Source organism: Salmo salar, chromosome ssa25, assembly GCF_905237065.1.
Source record: "Salmo salar chromosome ssa25, Ssal_v3.1, whole genome shotgun sequence".
Lineage (NCBI taxonomy): Eukaryota > Metazoa > Chordata > Actinopteri > Salmoniformes > Salmonidae > Salmo > Salmo salar.
In genome coordinates, this window is record NC_059466.1 from 3,902,796 (window position 1) to 3,912,249 (window position 9,454).

General features: G+C 52.7%; 1 non-coding gene and 1 pseudogene across 1 annotated transcript; both read left to right on the forward strand.

The window, feature by feature from the left end:
• Positions 1-2,799: 2,799 nt before the first annotated feature.
• Positions 2,800-2,979, forward strand: LOC123730581 (uncharacterized; annotated as a pseudogene).
• A 617-nt stretch (positions 2,980-3,596) lies between these two features.
• On the forward strand, positions 3,597-3,713 carry LOC123730605 (U5 spliceosomal RNA). The gene has a single exon (XR_006762040.1). It is a non-coding gene; the product is annotated as a U5 spliceosomal RNA (small nuclear RNA).
• Positions 3,714-9,454: the final 5,741 nt, after the last annotated feature.

Here is a 9,454-nt window from a genome sequence, read left to right on the forward strand (position 1 = left end):
TTGTTTGAGAAATTGAAATTATTAGATTCTTGCAGTTTTTGAATTTCCCGCCCTGGTCTCTTGACAATGAATCCCGATATCGGGATAAGATCCCCAACAGAGCTAGTGACCTAACGACGCATTAGCGACTTTAAAAAAAAACACACCCGCCTGTCACCAGGGAAGCGTTGGGTGAGGAGGAGCCAACTTTTGCCAAACCGATGAGGTCTGCCGAGGCCCCCCGGGGCCGGCGGGTGCATTACATTTACATTTTACATTTTAGTCATTTAGCAGACGCTCTTATCCAGAGCGACTTACAGTAGTGAATGCATACATTTCATTTTCATACAATTTTATTTATTATTTTTTTTTCTTTCTTTTTTTTTTCTTCTTCGTACTTGGGTGCAGGGGTCAATTTGTGGGTTATCGCTTCTCGGCCTTTTGGCTCAGATACAAGCTTGGTACCAAGGTGCCCTAAAGCCCGCTGAGCCAAAAGGTCGAAGGAAGGCCGGAGGGAGGAAAGGTTTGGAGTGTGGGAAACGTTTTTTTTTCCCACCCCATTTTCAGTAAAAAAGAATTTTTTCTAGTGGCTTTATTTTAAGCGAGCCTTTTTTCGAGGGAGTGGAACCTTTGTTTTTGTTTTGAAGATGGCTCGATATGGTACCAACAAGATACCTGGAATTGGCATAGCGAACACGGTGAGGTTCGCCTGGAGGAACAAGGAGATGGAGCCGTTTGGGAGGGAGACCTTTGGGAGAACAATATTGATTGGGATCCTAAAGTTGCAGGTGGGGGAAGTGTTGTGCCTCCAGGCGAACCCACTGGAGGTGGCTTTTGACGTGACGCTTCACAAAGAAGACAAGTACGAGGAGGTGATGAGGAGGGCGAGAGAAGTGGGAAAGGATGGACCAATGTGTCATTACGAGGTGACCAGCCTGGGAAAAACCAATTTCCGGGTGGTCACGGTTACTATGTACAACCCTCATGTGCAGGACGATGAGGTGAGGACGTTCCTTGGGCGTTACATGGACAATGTCTCCTCGGCGAGGCTCCTCAGGGACTCCCTGGGCTTCTGGGATGGGAAGAGAGGATTCCAGGCGTTGCTCAGGGAGGACCCTGGGGGGTTGGGGGGCTACCTCCATCCGCCGGCGATGTTCTCCCTGGGGGCTGACAGGGGGACGTTGTATTATGCACGTCAGCCCCCGTTCTGCAGGCGTTGTATGGCCTACGGTCATATCCTCGCCTCTTGCAGCACAAAGAAGTGCAGGTATTGTGGATCTGCGGAGCACGGGGCGGGGGACTGTGACGCGCCTAAGGCATGTCACGGGTGTGGCATGCTAACACACCTGTGGCGTGAATGCCCGGCGCGTCAGAGGTCATACGCGTCTGCAGCTGGGGGGAGCGAGACCGGGGATGGGGAAGAAGAGGAGGGGACAAAGAGCCAGGAACAGGAACGGAGGAAAGGGACGCACGGCGGGAGAAGGAAAGAACGACAGCAGGAGCAGAAGAGGAAAAGGAAGAAGTGGACATGGTGGAATCGGAGGGGCGGGAGGCTGAAGGAGAGGAGGAGCAGGCGGCTGAAGGAGAGAAGGAGCAGGAGGAGGAAGGAGATAAGAGAGTGGAGGGGTCGGAGAAGACGGCGGTGGAGAAGGCGACGGAGAAGGAAACAGAGAGGGAGAAGATAGAGAAGACGGCGGTGGAGAAGAAAGAGACAGAAAGGAAGGAGACAGGGAAGAAGGTGGTGGAGAAGAAAGAGACAGAAAGGAAGGAGACTGGGAAGACGGCGGTGGAGAAGAAAGAGATAGAAAGGAAGGAGACAGGGAAGAAGGTGGTGGAGGAGAAAGAGACAGAAAGGAAGGAGAGAGGGAAGAAGGTGGTGGAGGAGAAAGAGACAGAAAGGAAGGAGACTGGGAAGAAGGTGGTGGAGGAGAAAGAGACAGAAAGGAAGGAGACGGAAGAAGGTGGTGGAGGAGAAAGAGACAGAAAGGAAGGAGACAGGGAAGAAGGTGGTGGAGAAGAAAGAGACAGAAAGGAAGGAGACAGGGAAGAAGGTGGTGGAGAAGAAAGAGACAGAAAGGGAGGAGAAAGAGAAGGCAGTGGTGGCGGGACCAGTAGGAGAAGGAGTGAAGGAGTGGGGGGACAGTAAAGAGGTGAGATCACGGGTGGAGGAGCTGAGGGAGATGGTGGGGGGGCTGCCGGACAATATGAACGAAGCGAGGGGGGGGCTGTCGGACGCAGACAGGGATGTTCCCTGGCTGCGTCCTCCACCTATAAAGAGGCCAAAGACGTGGGAGCGACCGGACAGTAGGAGGAGGAAGGGTGGTAAAAAAGGGGGTGTGGGGGAGCAGGGGGGAGAGGTTTTAGGGCCCTCGTGGGCTCCCTCTCCTTCATGTTCGTTTACACCCCTGGCAGAGCTGGACCTACCAGGCATGGCCAAGGAATGGGGAATGGAGGAAGGAGAAAGTTTCCTGTTTGGGGACATGGGGTGCTCGAGCCGGAGCCCGGAGGAGGGGGTGGTGGATTTGAGTGGGGGGCACAAGACACAGAGTGTGGGTGTGCCGGGTATTGGTGGTGTTTCCAGGGGAGAGGGGATGGTGGCCGACGGAGGAGCGTCAGGAGTGGAGGAGGCGTCCCCGTCGGTCGGGAGTATAGGGTGAGTTTCTTTGGGTATTTGATGTGGGTATGGGTTTTGGTTTGTAGGTGGGAAGGGAAGACGAGTCTTTGTTTTGGGGTTTAGTGTTTGTGTTATAGTTTAAAAATGCCTAGATATGATTTTTGATTGATAAATGGTTTTGTATTGAAAGGCATTGAACGTAATAAATATATTTTATATAAAAAAAAAAAAAAATCTGTTCTTATCAGTTTAATATCTGATACGTCCCCCATCGGGGGACTACATATTAAATGGATTTTTCGAACAGGGAGTCGGAAATGGGGCTTGCTCCGTCCGCTCCACGCATCGACCCGGTATTGCAGTACCTCCGGAACGGTGCAACACTTTTCTCCCATTGTCAAGGAAAAAGAAATACACCAAGCTATGTAAAACAGCTAGCAGAAGAAGAGAAGGAATGAAAAAAGAAGAATCATCCAAACTGAAACAAGTGCGAAGCCCCCTTCATGGGGGTCCCCCGTTTTCCCGCCATTTTACTTTTAAAAAAACAAAAAACAAAAAAATACATTGGCCAGGAGTGTGTGTGTGTGTGTGTTTTGAGCCCCCCAAAAAATACAATCACTTCACCAGGATTGTGTGTGTGTGTGTTTTTGAGCCCCCCAAAAATACAATCACTTCACCAGGATTGTGTGTGTGTGTGTGTGTGTGTGTGTGTGTGTGTGTGTGTGTGTGTGTGTGTGTGTGTGTGTGTGTGTGTGTGTTTTGAGCCCCCCCAAAAAATACAATCACTTCACCAGGATTGTGTGTGTGTGTGTTTTGAGCCCCCCCAAAAATACAATCACTTCACCAGGATTGTCTATCTGTCTGTCTGTCTGTCTGTCTGTCTGTCTGTGACTTTTTACCCACAGCCCTCAAAAACTTGGAAGAGTGGGTTCGGGGACCACCCGCGGGGACCCGGCCTAGAGTGCACCGTGTGTGTCTCGGGCCCCGACCTCTGACTTCCATACGACTCTGGTTTCTCTTCATTACGCACAAGCCTTTCGCCTTTTACTAAAGACTTCCGTGGAGAGGAACACTTACGAGTTCAACGTATTTTTGGAAGGGCTTTGTTTCTGGCAGAGCCCGGTATCTTGTTTCAAGAGAAATTGACAGAGATGACGCCGAGACTTTTGCTCAGGCGTTTGACTTGAAGCCGGCTGACCGACCGGCGTATTTTTTCCACTCAAAGTAGTCGCTCGGGCAATTGAGTTCAAGCCCGACGATGACTGGTGTATTTGCCGGGCATTGAACAAATAGTCGCACTAGGATTAAAGAGCTAGTGACCTAACGACGCATTAGCGACTTTTTAAAAAACACACCCGCCTGTCACCAGGGAAGCGTTGGGTGAGGAGGAGCCAACTTTTGCCAAACCGATGAGGTCTGCCGAGGCCCCGGGGCCGGCGGGTGCAGGGGTCAATTTGTGGGTTATCGCTTCTCGGCCTTTTGGCTCAGATCAAGCTTGGTACCGAGGTGCCCCAAAGCCCGCTGAGCCAAAAGGTCGAAGGAAGGCAGGAGGGAGGAAATTTTGTTGTTTTCAGTAATCGGTACTTTTCAGTTTTCCGGTTTCTTTTTCCATTGGCTTCTTTGTTAAGAGAGCTTTTTTTTGGCAAGATGGCGCAAAACACACCAAACAGGTCGGTTCCTGGGAGCGGGTTAGCAAATACCGTAAGATTTGCATGGAAAAACAAGGAGATGGAGCCTTTCGGAAGAGAGACGTTCGGGAGAACCATCCTGATGGGCATCCTGAAACTAGCCGTTAAAGATGTTCTCTGCCTCCAAGGTAACCCGAATGAGAAAGCCTACGACGTAACATTCTACACGGAGGATAAACATGAAGAAATCATGAAGAAGGTGAAGGCGGTGGAAGTTACGAGGCCCATGTGCAACTATGAGGTTACAAGTTTGGCTAAAAATAATTTCAGGGTGGTGACTGTAAATATTTACAATCCACATGTCAAGGACGAGGAAGTGAGAGCCTTTCTGGGGCGGTATATGAACAATGTCTCCTCAGCGAGGCTTCTCAGGGACTCCCTGGGCTTTTGGAATGGGAGAAGAGGTTTCCACGGATTGCTCAGGGAGGACCCAAAGGGGTTGGGTGGCTACCTCCATCCTCCAGCTATGTTCTCCCTGGGGGCTGACAGGGGGACGTTATATTATGCCCGTCAGCCTCCTTTTTGCAGGCGTTGTATGGCCTACGGCCATATCCCGGCCTCGTGCAGCACAAGAAGATGTCGATTCTGCGGATCAAGTGAGCACGAGGCTAAGGAATCTGACGAGCCTAAGGCGTGCCACGGGTGTGGCTCGTCAGCACACCTGTGGCGGGACTGCCCGGCTCGTCAGAGGTCATACGCGTCTGCAGCCGGGGGGAGCGAGAGCGGCGGATGGGGGAAGAAGAGGAGGAGGCACAGACACAAGCTCGGGCCCAGAGGGAACAGCTGCTCGGAAGGAGGAGGATCCGAAAGCAGCAGTGGGAGGAGAGGAGGACAGGAGTGCGACGGAAGCAGCAGAGCTGGAAGAAGAGGAGGGGAAAGACGCAGAAGGAGGCAAGGGAGCGGGGGATACAGAAACGGCAAAAACGGAAGGAGAGGGGACTGAGAAGGAGTTGGTAACAGGACCCGAACGACATGAAGGAGAGGAGGAGGGGGGAGATGGAGCAAAGGAGTGGGGAGACAGCCTTATGTCGAGCGCCTTGGTGGAAGAAATGAGGGGGATGGTGGAGGAGCTGGCGGGGAGGGGGGAAGAGCTTTCGCCTTCGCCGCCTACACCGAAGAAAAGAGGAAAGACGAGGGGGAGCCCAACGGTCAGAAAGAGGGAGAGTGGTGGGGGGGGGGGAGGGGGTGGCCAAGAGGGTGATGGAGGACAAGGGAGGTGGAGCGGCAAAAACCTCTGTGTGCTCGCTGGTTTCCCAAACCCCTCAACTGATGGTGGAGCTGGACCCCCCAAGCGTGGCTCAGGGTTGGTCATCTGGGGGAGGATCGCAGTCCCTGTTTGGGGACACGGGGTCCCTTGTTCTCTGCCCAGCCAGCTATGGAGCAGGGGAAATGGAGGAGGTGGGTGGTCAGCCCAGGATGCAGGGCACTCGGGAGCCTAACACCATTCCTGCATCCTGGGTTGGACAGATGGAGGAAGACGGGGGGACGTTGGGAGGAGAGATGACGTCCCTGCCGGTGGAGAGGGAGCAGGGGAGCATCGGGTGAGCCTCCTGTTTTTATTTTCTTTGTGGGTTTAGTAGATGGGTGATGGTTATGGATTTTATTTAATAATTTTCGTGTTATGGAGCCATCTATTATTTTTGTTAGTTTAAATGTGAGGGGTTTGAGGGATTCTGTTAAGAGGAGGGCGGTGTTTAGTTATTTGGAGGGTGTGGGTTTTGATTTCTGTTTTTTACAGGAGGTTAACCTGAGGGATGGAGGGATGTTGATAGGTTTAAGAGGGAGTGGGATAAGGGGGAATCAGTTTGGGGTATAGGCGGGTACATTCGACAGGGGTAGGAATTTTGTGTGGGCACAGGGAGGTAAAGGTGGAGGGATCATTTGTGGTTATGCAGGGGAGGGTTTTGGGGGTGGATGTCACGCTAAGGGATTGTAGGTTTAGATTAGTGGGGGTGTACGGGCCACAGGTGGCGGCAGACAGGAGGGAGATGGTGGACTGTCTGGCGCCCCTGTGTGTCACAAATAGGCACTTGGTGATAGGAGGGGATTTTAATATAGATTTAGGATTAGTGGGGGATAGCAGTGCAGGCGCCATCACCGGACTAATGGCTTGCCATGGTCTGGTTGATGGAGGCCTGCACACTACTCCGACAATGGCTGGTCCCACATGGCGCAACTCCAGGGGGTTGCGCGGAGGCTCGACTACATTTTCCTATCTAGGTCTTTGGGTCGGTTGTCTGGGCGGCTGTTGCCTGTGTTCTTTTCAGACCACGACGGGGTGCTCCTGCAGGTGGGGTCGCCAGTCTGCCTCTTCGGTAGGGGGTACTGGAAATTAGATCGGGATGTGCTGGAGGAGCAAGCTTTCGTTGACACCTTTTTGGTTTCTTTCGGGGCTTGAAGGCCTCCGGTCCATGTGCGAGGGGGTGTTAGAGTGGTGGGATTTAGTTAAGGTAAGGATTAGGGCTTTTATAATAGGATATTGTAAGAGGAAAAAAAGGGAGGAAAGGAGGGAGGTGGATCGTATCCAAAGGTTGCTCGAACTCGAATACGAGGCAGGCAACCTCGGCGGGTCGATTGACTGGGAGAGATCCACTGACCTGAAGGCGCAGCTCAGGGAGCTGCAGGAGCGGAAGGCTCGAGCTTTCCTGGAGCGTGCGCATAATGGCTTTCTAGAACATAATGAGACTTGTTCCGCTATGTTCTTTAAGTCGGTTAGGGGCAGACAGAGTAGGAAGATAATGCATGGGGTGAGGAAAGAAGATGATAGCATAGTTAGAAAACCGGAGGAAATGGTCAGGGTGACAACTGATCATTTCCGAGGTTTATTTAAAGAGAGGGTAATAGATGTAGAGCAGGGAAATGTGTTTTTAGAACACTTGTCCCGGCGATTGCCGGAGGACATTAGAGATGCGATGGAGGCTCAGATCTCCCTCGAGGAGGTTGAGAGCGCTCTCAGGAGGATGGGAAAAGGGAAGGTGCCTGGGATGGATGGGCTGCCGGCCGAGTTTTACCTCAAGTTTTGGGGTGTACTTGGACCAGTGGTTCTCGAAGTCTTGAAGGCCATCCTTGAGACGGGGGTCCCGGGGGGATCAATGGCGGTCGGTGTGCTGTCACTTCTTTATAAGAAGGGGGAAGCAACTGACCTTGGCAACTGGCGGCCGTTGACCATGCTGTGCGTAGATTACAAGCTACTTGCAAAGGTTTTAGCGGACCGGTTGCGCACAGCCCTTCCCTACGTCGTCCATGAGGATCAGACGTGCGGGGTAGAGGGTCGCTCGATCAGATGGAACCTACAGTTGATCAGGGACTCCATCGCTTGGGTAGAAGATAGGGGGCTGCCTTTAATGGTAGCAGCGCTAGATCAGGCGAAAGCCTTTGATCGCGTGAATAGATCCTTTCTATTCAGGGTGTTAGGTAGATTAGGATTTGGGGAGAAGTTTATAGGATGGATCCGTACATTATATGTCGGAGCAGGGTGCCGAAGTTAGTGTAAACAGTCACTTAGGTGACGTTTTTGACCTCTCGTCTGGGGTCAGGCAGGGATGCCCGCTCTCGGCACTCCTTTTCGTTCTGTACATGGAGCCTCTGGGGCTGCCATTAGGGCAGACACAGGGGTGGAAGGCTTGCTGATTCCTGGAAGTGGCGGTCTCCGTGTAAAGTTGACACAGTACGCCGACGACACCTCCTTGCTGCTTTGCAAGGACTTGTGCCTGACAAGGTCCCTTGCCATCATTGGGGACTTCACCCGAGCGTCGGGGCGGTTCTTAACCACGCGAAGTCTTCCGTTAAGTTTTTCGGAAGATGGAGTGGTAGGACGGATGTGCCCGGAGGGTTATCTCTCTGTAACGGGGCCCTGAGGATACTCGGGGTCCATTTTGAGACCTCCGGCTCAGCGACGCTGAACTGGAACATGGGCATCGCAGTGGTACAGAAGAAGCTAGCAATGTGGAGGGCTAGGTCGTTGTCCTTTTTAGGCAAGGTCCTGGTTCTCAAGGTGGATGTATTGCCATCTCTATTGTACTTGGCGTACATCTACCCATTGCCGGCTTGTCTGAGGAGGCATCTAGTGAGGCTGGTGTTTCAGTTCATGTGGGGTGGCAGGTACGAGTGGGTCGCCAGGGCACGCATGATCTGTCCCATCGGGGAGGGAGGTAGGGGGGTACCACATCTCCCCCTCAAGCTGGACGCAATTTTTGTTTCCTTTCTGTTGACGGAGCTTGCTCAGCCAGTACTACACCCGTCCGGTTACCTCCTGCGGGTGTTCTTCTCGTATCAGGCGAGAAGCGTAATGGTGTGGTCTAACACGGGTCCTCGGGCGGAACAGCTGCCGTGGCACTTTGGTCATGCGGCCAAGTGGCTGCGTGCACACCCCGAGGTTGAAGTTGCCCGAGTAGGTTTAGACCACAGGCACCTGTACGAGGAGGTCAGACGGGCAGTAAGTCCGGCACCTGTAGTGGGCATCCCAGCGGTGGTCTGGGAGGGAGTGCAGGCGCGGGGTCTAGACAACAGGCTCAAGGACCTGAATTGGTTGAGCCTCCACAAGTGTTTGCCGTGCACGCTCCACCATGTACCGGCATAGCTTGGCGCGATCCCCCACCTGCCCAAGGCTTTCTTGTGGCAGGGAGGAGACTGTGCGCCATGTCTTTTGGGACTGTGCCATTGCCGGAGTAGTGTGGGCAAAGGCACGGGTGTTGTTAGGAAGGGTTAGAGGGGATTTTGTTTTGACTTGGGCTAGGCTAGAGAGAGGTGTAGGGAGAGCGAGGGGGACGGATAGGGATAGGTTTCTGCTCTGGCTTCTCATGAGCCTCTTTAAGCGGGGGGCTGTGGGAAGCCAGGCAGAACATGGTTAAGACAGGGAAAGATTGGGGGTGGAAGGAATAGTGAGGAGGGTGGAAGGAGATTTGAGAGGGAGGATGAAGAGGGAGGAGAGGAAGTGGGGGCAGCATGCTGCCCGGGAGAGATGGAAGGGGGATTAGGGCTGGGGTTATTTTAGATTAGGGACGGGAAGATAGGGAAAGTTAGTGTTTAGGATGACGGGGAGGGATGATGCTCCCCTGAGTTTTTGTTTTGGGTTTTCGTTTGGTTTTTGAATTAAAAATGCCATTATTATTTGTGTTTGGATGGAATATATGAGTTTGTATTGTTTTGTATTGTATGAATGGCATTGAATGTA